Source organism: Aquila chrysaetos, chromosome 4 (genome assembly GCF_900496995.4).
Source record: "Aquila chrysaetos chrysaetos chromosome 4, bAquChr1.4, whole genome shotgun sequence".
Classification (NCBI taxonomy): domain Eukaryota; kingdom Metazoa; phylum Chordata; class Aves; order Accipitriformes; family Accipitridae; genus Aquila; species Aquila chrysaetos.
The window spans coordinates 50,235,746-50,251,143 of NC_044007.1; the positions used below are offsets into that span (position 1 = coordinate 50,235,746).

Sequence of the window (15,398 nt, forward strand, 5' to 3'; positions counted from 1 at the left end):
GGGGTTTTTTTCTTGTTTTTAGCTGGTTGCAATTACCAATCCAGATTAATTATCATTTTCTGAACATCTCCTGTGGATGTCTTTCCAGGGGCCTCTAGAAAGAGATTGGTTTCCTCTGTCTAAAATTAGCCTTGTGAATACCCCTTAGAGGTACTACAGTTTGTGTTCTGTCTATATAAACATTTTAAAAAGGGTATGCAAAGGAAATCTATCCAAGAATAGAAAGGGGTTTCATGTTGCTAGGTTATATAAAACTGCAAAGGTTTGCCAGGTTCTTCTGTGGTTATTCAGCTTAGTTAACCCTTTGTATGTTATATAGTTCAAGTTAACATTTTTAAGATCCTTTTGAAATACCAGTTCAGGTGCTAATCAACGAAGCACAGATGCCCCTCTGCGAATAAAAGAGGGGAAAAATAATGCAAAATAGATCCACAACAGAAAATGCTGCGAAGAGAAAGGTTATATAGTGTGCTGCACCCTCTTTCAGCCATTATACATTCAGGAAGCTTCTTTCTGGTTTATGAAGTTAGATGGCTTTCGCTTGACATGTGATGTGCTTACCTGGTAAACAGCAAATTCAGAGATTCATGGCATTGATTCATTTGCCTCCCTTTCCTGGGGGAGGAAGGGTGATCTCTTAATTGAGGTCCTAGATAAGGTGAAAGAGAACGTGTTCTGTCTGAGCTTGCCATAGATTTCTTAAAAAACCTTCAACAATACAGAAAACTCTTATGCCCCAATTCCCTGTCTACAAAGCAGGGTTGATGCCAGGTGCTACTTTGCAGGTTTCCTCTGGTATTTGGGTCCCATACTAACAGGGACATATCGATGTAGGGTCAACGGAAGTTTTTTTTCATGTTTGGTGTGCTTTGAGACCCTTCCTTACAAAGGCAAGAGAGCATTCCTCACAGAAAGATGAAATTCTGTTTATTCCATTTCTTCTTAGTAACTCTGAAAACCTGGGTCATTATGAATTAAATCCTGAGATAGAATTTTGCCATTCGTCAAGATTTATGCTCTGCTTTCATTGCTTACAAAGTTCATTTAAGCAATTCATTTTTCTTATCAGAATATATTATCTAGTCAGATAAAATGATTTCTTGTAAATGATAATGGTCACTGTATACAGGCTCAGAAGCTGCAGTTGCAAGGTGGACAGGTGGTGCATAAAATCTGAACTGTATAAATACTTCCTTATTTATCCCAGTTTAAGAACTGTCAGTAACGGGTATGTCAGTATGAATATTTAGTTTACTGCATTTAGAAGCCAATTCTGTTCACTGTCTCAAATTTTCTGGTTTTGTGTGTCCTTTTATATTTGCCCAATAAAGCAAAATAAAAAAAAAACCACCCTCAACAAATATATTGTGTATTGTTTAAAATATTAAATAATATTAAATATTTAATTAAAATAATAAATAAAATGTTAAATTAAAAAACTTAAGTCTAATAAATTCACAATTAGACTTTCAATACATATGTGAGTAACTGTAAGGCAGTTGTGTATAACTTGAGTATTCACATATCTAAGAGCCAAAAGAAGAGGAAAAATACAATTTATAGTTCACTAACCATTTAAACTAGAAACACATACAAAGATTACAGTCTTGTATTTCAGCATTCACTTCCTCCAAAGGAGTGGTGGTAGAAGATGTTTCAGTGCTTCTTATATTAAAGGTATTAATGTTGATCACAGTGGTCTAACCAAGAGTTGTTTCATAAGCCTGACATATTCTTCTTTACATATCATAGGTCTGTATTGTATGTTTGCTTTGGGGGAGGGGCTGTGTTAATGTTAAGATTTAAACATTTTGCATCAGGTAGATTAAGTCCTAATAGTCTGAATATTTCTGCATATAATAAGTTTTTACCATGTTCTATTTCCTTTTTTTTTTTGCCTCTCATTATCAAAAGCAAAGTAGATGTATTTTTAATGGGGGTTTTTTGAGCTTAACATAGAAAAATGTATGGATGTGTTCATGTTCTCTACATACTTGAGCTGTAAATTGTTCACTTGATTGGATTGTTTTAAAGGGGCAAAGAGCGGAGCAAAGACAGTGGAAGACGCACCTTGCAGTGGTAGAGATGGTAATTTGTGTTGTTTAACAACTAAGCTGGACATGGCTACAGATGCTTCTTGTTATCAAGGATACACCTTCTCAAGACAAAGTTGTTACATTTTCTGTAAAATATCCAAACTATCACCCATCATTCTTTGAGTATTTTTTTTTATCTGAGCTTGACAGATTCACTGTTTCTTTTTGTTCTTCCATTTCTCTTGCAGTCCCTCAGGCAGAATGTTCTTTTCTTATAATTTTAATTCCAACAGGTATATATAATAAGGTATATTAAAGTAGGTGAAGAAAAATATTCAGAACCAATCGGCACCAATAAATAAAGAAGAGCAAGTTAGCTTAAGCGCATTAACTTCCCTTGCTTTTCTCATCTGCACCCAAGAGCCTCAAACTACCTCCTCCTTTTACATAAATGTTGTAATATTTTACTGCTAGGATGTTCTTTTATACCAAAAATACTTTAAAAGAAAATGTTTACAGTATAAGCTAAAGTGAAAAAGGAGTCCAGTTATACCAATAATCAGAGTGCAGAAAAACTGTTCTTACTACTGTTCAAAAATGCAAAGCATGGCTATTTGTATGTATCCTCTTGTGCTGTCCAAAGTACTGTTATCATAAAGACCTTATTTGTTTCAGACGCAATTTTCTTTGAACAGGACAACTAATTCTGTCTTTAAATTAAAAATAAATGGTATTTGACCTCTGAAGCTTGTTTCTTATTATTTATTGCTTTGGATCCTAGTTGTGTATCTGGTTAGCTTGGTGATGTATGGTGGAAGCCCTTTGAGACTTTTGGTTTCTTGCTAGCTGAAACTATGGATTTTAATGCCCACTCTCTATGGACACTGAAGTTCCGGAGAAATCTGTACCTAGAAACCATTACTGGGATAAATTTACTCATTAAATTACAAAGCATGAAATCATACTGAGGACTTAACATACACAGACCTTAATTAGAAGGAGAGTGGGGTTTTGCTTTGAGTATTCTGCCTTTTTCTGATACCAGCCATTTGATGCCTGGCTTGAGGTCTCTGAGAGATGTACAGCTGTGTTATAATTTTGAAGGTCCCTATTGTCCTCGCAAATGAGCAGCAGTACAGAAGGGCACTAAGAGCCTAGCAAATGGCTCCATCTCATGTGAACGAAGTGGAGATGTCATTCCTACAAAACCAGCTTTTTGGCTTGTTCAGGGAGACTTCAATAGCTCAGCATTTTCTGCAGGTAATCCCCACACTTCTCATTTTGAAAAGAAACGTGGTGGGACACGGAGAGCGTCACTAAATGGAACAACTTGTCAAAAGTCTTGCACATGTTGAGTCCACAGCGGGAAACAGAAGGAAAACTAATTGTCCTAATTCAGAACATGGGCAAACAGCAAGAGCGTTTAATTCTGGGTAAGAGAAGAATTCCATTCACTGTTTGAAACATAAAGTAAAAATCTCTGGGCTGTATTTTTCTCTTGCATTTGGTACCAAGATTTTTTCAATATATATACACTGTTATTTTATACAGTATTTCTTGCCCCTTTAACCTGTATGTGCAGTAGGATCTTGGGGTATAGGGAGGAGAGTACCTTTTTCTAAGAGGATGAGATATGGATAACTTTTTTCCTTTTCCAGATTTTTTTTACTTTCAGATTTTTTTTCCTTTTCCAGATTTTTTTTACTTTTCTTTTCAGATCAGCATGAATGTTTGTGGTTTATTTTCTCTGCTCTGGTGCATCCATAACTTAAAGCTGTTCAATGATTTATTTTATTTTTACTGTTTTGTATGCAAGTGGGTATAGTTCATTATCTTGTCATACTTACTGAAGAAAAGTGTTTGTTCCTTATCAAAAGTTAGATAGCTTCCGCCATGCTTTTAACTTTTTATAAAAAACAGAACTTAAGAAGTATTGCAAGTGATGTAAGAGTTAGAGATTGGCAGACAGAAGTATGCTTTGTTCCTTCTGGCTAGTAATTGCAGGGTCTGTTCTCCCACACCCTTGCTTTATATGTGGAGCAAGAGGAATGAATGTAAGAAGACACTTTGAATATTAAAAGACTAAATTTCTGGTAGTTTAGTGGTTGGTTGGCTGACATAAACAGAGTACACTCTGCTCATATAATGAAGTGTAAAGTATTTTTGTGACTCCTTATAAAACCAAACAGCAAAAAATGGGACGGAGTTATTCACAGATGCTTTGTTATATTATACCGCATTCTTCATGGGTTACTGAGCTTCTCTGCAGCTTCATAGGAGCGTGAGTGTAAGGCTATATAGGAACAAAGAAACTAAAGTGCTATTCTTTTTTTCTGTCTCCAAATGTAAATAGTTTATGCATTCAACATTTTGGCATCTTAAAAATATATAATTTGGGTAAAACATCTTAGTAGTGATTCAAGCTTTCCATGACATTTGAGATCTAAATCATCGTAAAAATTAACCCTGTGTTTAAAAGAAACCTGACAGGCAAAATATAACAAAGTTCATGTTTTCCTATACATGGAACGTAAACTTGCTGGATTGCTAAATTCCTCACTGGATGTTGAAACCTCCGAACACAAATGGAGTTTTAAGTCTCCCCCTTTCTTTCCTTTAGAAGATGGTGGCACACCCCTTTCCCTTTCTGGGGAACAGCTAAGCCATAGTATAAAAGGTAGTTTTCTTGATGTTCAGTTAGTTGTTTTTCTTGTTTTGTTCCCCCCATCTTACTTACTGGCATGGCTTTGATAATCTATAGGGGACTACCTATAGTGGAAAGTTTGCTTGTAATTTTTATATACCATTTTTTATAGTTGTCTTTTTGCAGTACTTTATTTTTCGGAGTTGTTTTCTAGATCTTTGGGTTTTTTCTATAGCAGCAGTAAAAACTCTTGGCTTAGAAGAATCTGCAGGACACTACAGCAGTTTGATGGTAACATCTACCTACAACTGGCATAACTGATTTTCAGCAGTTTCAAACATTACCTTAAGGCAGGTATTAACCACATAGATGTTGATGCTTGAAAATTTGCTTTAAAGGGTACTTTTAATCAGACTGAGTCCTATTTTGATGTTTTTCACTTAATAGGTGCACTGATGGTTGGATGTTATTATAGCCCAGTACTTCCTAGAAAAACTGAAACCCTTTGGTCTTTCTGCATTGTCATTTCTCTTAATGAATTATAGAATTGCTACAGAGGAATACTGAAAAAAATGTGCTGTGAATCTGAAAACCTATGGAGAGAAGGAAGGTAGCGGGAGAAAAATAGCACTGTAGATATGACTAATTAAGTTAGTGGTCAGTGCTACTTTAATAAACATTTTCAAGATGTAGAGTCCATACCATGACCTTCATGTTTTGCAATTAACAATAATTGAATTGAAAGCGTGTTTCAAAGCATGCCCTAAAACTTGTATGGTTGTAGAGTACTCTGAAGATAAAAATCTTTCTGCATTTATTTTACTATGCAGAAGAGATCTCTTACAGTCCTCTGCCTCCTAATAACAAATGTTTGTGGCTTAAATTATAATCGTCAGTTCAGGCTGCAATTATTCTGGTATGAACAGTAGTACGTGGCCATCAGAGCTCAAATGCAGTATCTGGAGGCCAGATCTCTGGAGCCAGTGGAACAGGGGTTTTTGGACAGAAAGTACAGAGGGATGCTGTCAGGTGGAACCAGAGTGGAATTCAAGTGGAATGAGTTTTCCAGATGAGGAGACATATTTGATGAAGGATGAAGATAACAAAGATTGAGAAGGACAAACTGTATTTGAGAGATCACCTTTTCAATTAAGGTAGAAGAAAATAACTACTTCTCAAACTTGGAGCATGCCAAGACATCTGGATGTTGCTGTAAGATGGGCATAGACTGTTGCTCTGGAAAATACACTTGTGGTATTAGCTGAAATCTTACTCCTGTTGCAGGAACCTGAAACTTTTTGAGATGTTGAGCTGCATGCACAGAGCTAGCAAGACAGGAGATGTTGATGCTCTTTTATGTATCTGAGGAAACACTGAAGGGAATAGACCTGAGTGTACTATAGGAGAAATGAGAATCTTTTAGACAAAGCCTATACACAAAGAAAGGACTTCACTGAATGCATTGTTACAGGAAACAGATTTTGTTTGATTGGTTAAATGAGGAGTATAAAGAGCAATGAAGTCAGAAAGATGTCTTGGTGATGTCTGTGAAGCAAAAGCTGTTCTTGTCCCTTATAAAAGGGCAAGTCAGCATTTTTAGCTGAAAGGCAAAAATTTGAATATAAATTGTAAGATGAGAAGTGTGTCATGAAAATAAGGTATTGTTACTTACATGCACCTCAAGGCACTAGGTGTTACCACAAAATTGAGTACTTGCAGGTAGGACATTAAGTTGTAGAAGTGAGCACTAAACCTGCATGCTCAGCATGGTAGCATAAGGAGGTTCATACCGCATAGCTGAGTCTGGAGAAACTCAAGTCAAGTCTGGTCATTCAAAATACCAGCAGTAGGGGGATTAATCATCAATCACATTAGTGAGTTGTCTCATTAGGTGAAATTGTGGTGCGTTTAGGTTCTTGAAGAACTAGCTGCTCATTAGGAGTGAACGTAATTGCAGTTAGCTTTAAATCACTCTCACAGACACCTGATTGAGGGATACTTTTCTGAGGAGCCACCAGCCATAAATTGAGCTGTTCTGGAGGGCTGTACCAGTTCCTGTAATGTTGATGGGCTACAGAAGGCTCCATGCAACACTGCCTACAGCAGCGCTTCACTGGTGTGGTCCCCATGTTGGCGACTGCGGGATGAGAGGAATTTATCTTCTGGCTGGGGAGGAAACTATCCCTTGCTTTCTCTCTATTGTATTTGCAGATGCTGAGGCTGCAGCAAATGTGTCCTTTACTGAATTTGCCCTGCATGCTTTAGTTAGGGTTCCTTACAACAGGGTGCTACCTATTTAAAATACTGCCACAGTTCCAAATACTATCATACATATAATAGAAGGGACAGATGATAATTGGTTTTTATTTTCTTCAAGCACTTCAAGCAGAGCAGCTGTTAAACAGAACAGGATCAAGGTCTCTTGCCTACTCTGATCCCTTGTCCCTTTGACAGTGCTGCCTCTTGACAAACTGATGCTTCTTGGGAAAACAACTTGGGTATCGCTGGACTTACTCTTTGAAGTGCTCATCATCTCTATCTCTGCCATCCTAACGTCTTATTGCTGAGACAGTGACCAACAGTTATGGGAGTATGGTAGCAGGAAACCTCAATTTAGTGAACGAGATAAAAATCTGCATGCAAAATCTTAGGGTTCCTTTCTCCAAACCAGTAAATCCTTTCCAACAAAAGCCATGTTTAGCTCTTCCCACCCATTAAGCACAGTGCTACTGAAGTGTGGGAGAGCAGCCACTAACAGCATTGTAAAACTTTACAAAGTTTTAGCCTGGATCCAGGCTAGTTGCCCACTGTACTGGCAAGAAGATCGAATTGTTCTTTGGCTTTTTAAAGCTCAGCTGAACTATCCAGTACAATCTGCTGGGAAAAAATGGATGAGGCAATTCAGGAAAGGAAGGACGGGCCAAAAAAGAGGGGTAAGCTATTGAGTAGTTTTCTCTAAAGACAAAGTGGGAGTGGAAACCCAGGATGAGAGTGTGAAATTAAACAGTATATTTGTTATCTATACTGTAAGGGTTTCCCTGTGCTGTTTCCTGCATAATGTCAGACAATGTTAGTACATTACTACATCAGTACTTTCTTGCCCTGGAACCTTAATGCCGCTTTTGCCCTGCTGTAGCATAATCTTTATATGCTCTTGATTGAGGCATCAGGACATGTGGAGAGGTATCTTTCACATGATGAGTGTGGCAGCTGTGGTTATCAGACCACCAGGCACAGCAAGATTTTTAATCCCCCCCCACCCCTCTGGTGAGATGTAATTGCCAGAATGTACTTGTTGCCAGCTTCAAAACTAAAACTAGATTATGCATACACAGCTATCCTTTTTAACTCCTATAAGTGTGATGTTTTGGTATACTTTTCCTGTATTAAAACTGACTGTGATAAGTTAAAAATGAAGACTTTAATTGTATCTCATATCAAGAAAGGATGTCTTGGTTTTGTTTTTTTTTTCTCCCCCACCCACCTGAAATCTCAAGTACAAGGGAAAATTAACTTGGATAGCATTGTGGAGTTAGTACTACTACAAAGCATTACTAAAGCATAACTACCAAGCCAGAAAGCATAGTCCTGTATACTTAAAAGCAGTGCCACATTTGTTGTAGGTGTTTTTCTGTCTGAAAAAATGCTTGATCCTCTAAATGAAACTGAGTGTCTTCTTCCTTGAATGAATTTTTAAAAATGCTGTAGTGTCAGAACAATTTATTTGCAAGATTTTAAACCAAATAGGTCTTCATTGGTGAAATAGCTATCTGGTACACTTACCATAAAAACCATCGCCAGAGGTACAGGTCTTCATCAATATGACTTTTAGTACAATGTCAGCAACGATGTATATAAAAGTGTTTGATCAATAAAGCATTTTGAGGTTGACATGTTCCACTTTTAAAACCAAATCTAACTTACTTTTTTAAATCTAACTAGTGATACCTTTATATAATTGTATGTAAAATAGTTTTTATACGGGGCAAGTCACTTATATGATTTCTATACATTCATGTTACTTCAGGCTGCAAAACTTACTTAAACACATATGAAGGTGCAAAGCAACAACCAGGTTGTTTGGAACTAGATACTTGGCAACTACTCTGTGCTCTAAATTGCACCCACAAATAGCATCTTCACTGAGTTTGAGACACCTTGGTCTAGCTTCAAGCCAGGTAATTTGTATGTAAGTAGCAGTCTTGCTGCAGCATGAAATAATTCAGGGCTCATAACTTACCCTACTTCCCTAACTATGTGTTAGGCATAATTCAACTATAGTGTAATCTTTCAGTCTTTTGAAATTGCTGCTCCATCTCTGTGTATACCAAGCAGAAGGATTTTTGAGCTGCCAGAAATTTTTCCCCTGTTCAAGACAACCAGTGTGTCATAAGTTACGGAGCCTGTATTGCATCCTCTTCATCTTCTCCTAAAAAACTTAACAGGACATCATCTGGTCTCCTTCCCTAAACTGACAGGAGTTCCGTCCTGCTGGCCACTTCTGCAGTGTAGAAGAGAAGTTCCTCACTATTTGTGTCAGGCAGCCAGTCTCAGCTTTGTGCAAACGTTGCATGTTTCCATTCAACATTTTTGAATGTCAGTATCCAAAGTAAAAAGTATTACTTCTTTCTGTGTTTTTCATGCTATTTGCATCTGAGAATTTGACCATGGAATGATGTGAATACCTTTCTAACATTAGGCACTAAACATAACCTAAGACAACAGATGAGATGCTGTGAACGAGACACCAGCCTCATGCTTTTGATGCTCAGTTTGCATGTCTGTAAACTGGCCAAGGTTTCTAAAGCTCTCTTCCCCTTAGACAAGAGAGATTATGCTGTCGTGTCCAGGACATTCTCTTCCTAGCTTTGTTCACTATGGTTCTGCTTATTCTGCAAGAGCAGCTGCAGCTGTGTTTTGGACCTCTCCCAAAAGGAGTGGGAGAAGGCTTCTATTATGACAAGTTCTCAGCTGACTTTTGCCCTCATATTTGCTGTTCTTAAAGGCATGAAGTAATTTTTCCTTGATCAAACAATCAGAATTCTTATGATGACATCAGCAGCACTAGCTTAGTCCCCAGCATTGCCTGTTTGGCTTCATCTCAGCCTTCTCAAAGGAAAACATGACTGCAATTAGGAATCTTAGACCAGAATTGGTGCCAGAAACATGCCTGCAGACTTTTAGATTTGTTTTCTTGTCTTTTTCCGTGAAGAATAAATAGAATTGAATATTCATTGAAACAAACTCTTTTTAAACTAACCAGTAGACACTTCAAAACCCAAATGACATAAACCAACTTTTAAAAAAATCTCTACTCAGGCACTTAAGAATCCAGTGCTTAGTACTTCTGAAAATGCTGAATGCAAACTTCTCTATGTCTATAATGTTAGGGCAGAAATGAAAGTTAATTGGAAATGATTTCTTTAAAAAAGCAAACTCTGAAAAATTGCTTACTCTTTCATACTACAGACATTTTTGTACAGTTTTTTGGTGAGATATGAATACACTGCAATAATGTCTTCTAGAAGTATTTTGCATCCATTTTTCACATGAAGAATCAGGAAGAGAACTGTTTGCAGCTGGTATTTGGAAGGCACCAGAACATTAAAAACAGAGTCCAGTGTTACTGCTGGTGTCTGAAGGTTATTTTTGCTTTCTTAATTCTGTAAAGGATGAAGACTACTTTCATTATGGTGCTGACAGTACTGATTGCACCCATGTGTGCTTCCTGTGATAACCAGTATCCAAGCTAGGAATCTGTATTGAAAACTTGGTAGCACTGCTCACTGTCACTTTGTCAAAGTGCTGTGTTCACTTTCAGGGCTTTTGCCCTGAAAAAGGCTTACTTTCCCCAGAAACAGAGAAGATTTGCCAGTCTACACTGACATTCAGAATTTTTGCATTTCAGCAGAAGGGGAGAATTAGGATGTTATGAGTGCCCATTGTGTTGAGTGAGTGCTGCTGCTTGGATGTTTTTAAGGGCTACAACCCAAATTTCCAGATAAGCATATATACCAGATAGTGATACTCTCAAAGCTGATGCTTTCTGTCTTCAGTGATGGAAAGGGATCCTACAGAGATGGAATTTATTCTCATCCATTTGAATTACAGTGGGTATCAGTACTCCAGAATTCTTGGAAAATCATTCAAGTAGGTCCTTTTTTTTAGCCAGTCCTCTGAGTAAGAGTGATGTGTTTCAGATATGTACACCAGCTTCATGGTGTAAGTTAATTTGCCTTTAATTCTGTGTAGACAAGCTGGGGCAGAGTGGAAGTGAAACAATGTGGACTGTCTTGCTTCAGTTCACTAATGTGATTTAAGCTGTAACACAGGCAAGGCCTTTTGCCAATTTTTTAAATGAGGGAGCAGGTTGTATTAAAGACCTTGAGAGAGTCAGAGAACTTCATCCTGCTGTCTTGGAGTAGAATTATGCATGGCCTTGTCTGTGCTAAGATTTTGCTTCATGTTTTCCAATTCAGCTGAACGACTGCTACTCACTAGGTAAAAAGAGCCGTTTAAATCACATTCCTCTCTTGTGCTCCTTAACCTCTTTTGTTACATAGAACTTTGTAATATGTAACTTAAACCCATGTCAAGTCCTTGGTAACTCTTCATAGATGTGGCAGATATGTGAGTAGGATGTCTGCAGGAATGAGTGGCTGTGTTTTCATGGTACCCCTCAGTGAGTGAATGTGGACTGGTGGGTATGGCTGGTGGGATTTCATCAAGTTGTTTTGTTTGACGAAATATGTTTGTGAAATGAGTATTCTGTGTTATGATGTAGTAAAGGCATGGAATGAATATGAGTTTACATGCTGAGGTGTAAGTCTTCACATAAGCTTATACCCGTGAACTTTTAAATAGTATGCTAATTTACTTAGACATATATGGTATTTTTCTTCAAATTATATGTAGTAAATATGTTTCTGTTCATTTCACTGAATATTGGATAATGCTCTCATTGCTGAATTGTTTCTAATAAAGACATTGTAGTGTCTTTAAAGCTCTTGCAGCAAATTTTAATTCTTACTGTGCATCTCAGTTATCCAAAAGGTCCACGTTCTAAATGAAGCTGTATTATGCAAACTGTAGACTATGCTGGGGTTTTTAAAATTATTTTTCTTGTTAATGCATATTCTGTTATGAGAGTCTTGATTTTTTTTTTCTTTTTTTTTTTAAGCAGCTTCTGCAAGGTAGTTTTCTTAGTCTCAAATCTGTGTGTTCCTCATGGCACTTTTTAACAAAGAGAAACATTAAGCTTAAATGAACATCTCCAGGTAGCCTAGCAACAGGATATGATTAATAATACCTTTCACCTAACTGTATGCAGATAAATGTCTGAAAGTGAAAGCAAATTCAGAATTGGTTGGCCAGAGCCTGGCAGTGCAGTGAGAGAGAAAAGGTAATATGATAATATCTTGTGATCTTTGTTAAAAAAAGGAGAGAAAATAAAAGATATATTTAATGGGTTGGATCTGCCTTACGGAGTAAAAGACAGAGCATAATGGATTTTTTAATAGCAATTAAATGGTGTATTAAGAGAAAGTATAAATGCCCTTGCTTCTCATTATTGGTTATCATTACTAATTTACCAGCCATGCTTTTTCATATGTGAGAGATCAGAAACAATCAGTAGTAATTACTGGGCCATCACAGCTAAAATGAAATGTAGCATAAATGAAATGTAGTATAATTTAATATACAGTTAATGGCTTTATAGTACCATACCAGTGTTTTTAGGCCTGAAATGGACTTTTGTACTGAGCGCTGTACTTAGATATACAAAACATTGGATATGGCATTAAGTTTACATTTAAAGTTTTCTAGCAGAGAAAAGAAGGGGAAGTTGCTATGGTCATTCTGTCTTAAATGACACTGCATTATTTAGCTTTTCCTTAAAGCTTTGTGTATATGGAGAGAGAGAGAGAGAGAGAAATAAAAGGAATCTGAATTTTCTATATTTATAAAAGATTGGAGATACTTACTTCCCAAGCACTCAGGAGGTGTTAGAATATGAGATGGCCACACAAGCTTAATTCTTTCCCATTTTCTATTCATTCTGCATAAAGAAGAGGCACTGTGAGAGTAGGGTGAATATGGCATTCATTGTATGCTCATTTTGTAATAGTGGGAAATTGCTGTTTATATAGGAACAAAACGGAGTAATGTTTTTGTGTGCTGAATGTAGAAGATCTAGTTATCCTGAGACAATCCCATGGACTAGCATAAAATCATAAACATTTGCCTTTAGAGAAGAAATAACCTATTGCAATGCAGAAGCACAGATTTCTGTCCTGTGCTTCAAAACCTGCAGAACCTGCTTTTTTCTATTTTCAAATTACTTAATTATACTGATTGTGCGCTATCTTCTGTGTGAAATCAGTAGAGAGGGTTTTTTCCAGTTCATTGGATGGTATATATTTGTATTTGCTGCTCAATGACAAAGTGAACCTTTCAGTGTATTACAGAAGTTTTAGGGGAAATGCTGTGAAAGGTTGAGTGTACTCCTTGTAACTGTCTTGATGCATTTTCATGGGGTAACATCCACCAGCAATCATTTCAGTCTTCACTTATTTTTCCTTTACACAGTTTAATTCTTCAGTGCCTGGTGGTATTCCAGGTTTTGCTGCTAAAACAAAGATTTTCTGCATTTAACAGGAAATTTTCTTTTTTGTTCATAGTTGGTACCCTACTGTCAAAGTATGGTTGTTCTTCTAAATTAGCAAGTAGGTCTGTTTAAGTCCTGACTCTTTTCAAAGGAAAGTTGCTGCTTTTTTCTGTAACAGCTGCCACCCCCAGTTATTGTGTAAAGATGTTGGCGTAGGTGTGTTATGATGTTTTAGGGGTGTAGCGGGGGATCTCTGCCTCATACCTTAGAGGGTTGCCCCTCAGTAGCTGAAATGCCCTCCTGCAGCATGTTGGGCCCCATTATTTGGCTGCTGTTACAGCTGATAGTGTTTTCTGCTGGAAAACTTACCTTCTGGAAGATTTCCCCCCCTAGAATTGGCTATGGTTTTGCCTTGTACTCCTTCCTTTGTTAACTGGTGTTCCCTCTTTCACCTTTTAGTCTTCACCTCAATCCATTTGGGACTTGGCTGAGACCAACAGCGGTACCCTCCCCTGCACCCCTTGCTACATCTCCTGTAACCCCCTTGTGAACATGTCACTCGGCGGCTCTGCAGCTCCACGGCCATCGTAGCTGGAGTGGGCAGCAGCAGGCGTGACAGGTCCATCGTGGAAGAGTAGGTCTGTTTTCCTTTGGTTTGTCACGCTTGCAGCTGATAACTGTCAGTTCACATCACAGGGCTAAATTATGGGGCAAGACACTATTAAACTCTGCCTCGTATTGCTCCTTGTGCCTTCTTGAATGTGGAACTGGAAACCATTGATCCTTTTATCAGTCACCTACAGCTACCTGTTGCATGGCAGGCATGAATTTTGTTGCCTGGTGTTCAGCGTAGTGTACGTAAGGTTGTGAGTTGGCAGCATGGTGATGACACAGGCATAAAGGCATGTCTTTAGTTTTACTTTCTTTGTTTAAACAAACACCAAGCCTATCATTTTTGAGGGATTTCTCTAACATGTCTCTCTAGCATTAGTAGAGAAGAATTCCTGATTAGGAAACAAATACCATCCTTCCTCTTGAGGTCTGAGACTTCTTCTCTTGAAATTACTGTAAGTTGTGCCACCAATTTATCTGAGATCGTGGCCCTATTTCTTTAGTTCTGTTGAATGAAATCTCTTTAGATACCTGCTTGTAACCTATACTAACTAATCAGTTATGCAGACAACTTTTGATGCTTTTACTTCTTTAAAACAACATTCATCAAAGACTGTTCACAAACTAGCTTGACTTGTATCTCAGGTAATTGTTCTGAGAATTACAGCTGCTAGTCAGTGTGAGATACTCATGCAGCTCTTTCCAAGCTTTACTGGCCTTCTAGTTTGAGTCAGCTGTGTTTGCTTGGGTCTTCTCCCCTTAAATCCATTTGTAGTTTTTTGGTTGAAAACCACCGAACAAGCAAAGAATGAAACTGAAATCCCCCTTTCTTTCTGGATTGCGGTTTCAGGGTAGCATTCGTTTTGCTGGTGAATCACATTTTCAGCTCAAAGAAGAGACTTTCATAGGGGGTTCTGTAAACTTAAATGAGATCAGAAGTGATTGCTTTCAGAGAAACTTCATTTTCCAACCAGTCAATTTTAAGATGGAGTATAAGTAACAAAACAGCTGTGCACTACAATTTAGCAAATACATAAGATTTTGTTGTATAATGCAGCTCTGAAATATAGTACATCTAAACAAGCGAAACAGTTCCGAAATTAAAAATGACTAATATTTAAAAAAAGATATATAGCTTCATGTTGACTAAAGCCAGATAGGAAAATGTTTCGGTGCAGTTCCTCTCCACAACCCATTGTATTTGAATAGGTGGATGCAATAATCATCAGTGAAATAGAGTGTAATTAAGTTCTATGCCCCCTGAGTAATTACTAATGAAAGAGTAATTACATGTTTATTACACATTACCTAGTCTAAATCTTCAGAAGTCATGTGCAACCTAGAATGTCTGCGTCTCTGTACTAACTCAAATGAGACACTTCTCAGGAACCTCGTTTTGAAAGTGCTGTAAATCTTACCTGAATTCTGAGGCAAAGTGGTAAGTGTGTGAAGCTGCATCCTTTCTGCCTTTTTGTGTGAATCATAGTTGTGGGTCTTT

At 37.5% G+C, this 15,398-nt stretch overlaps 1 protein-coding gene across 6 annotated transcripts in view; it reads left to right on the forward strand.

Annotated features, from left to right (window-relative positions):
- The window catches only part of CHST9 (carbohydrate sulfotransferase 9), a 96,232-nt gene that overhangs the window by 26,594 nt on the left and 54,240 nt on the right, over nt 1-15,398 (forward strand). The gene's annotated exons all lie outside the window — the stretch shown is intronic.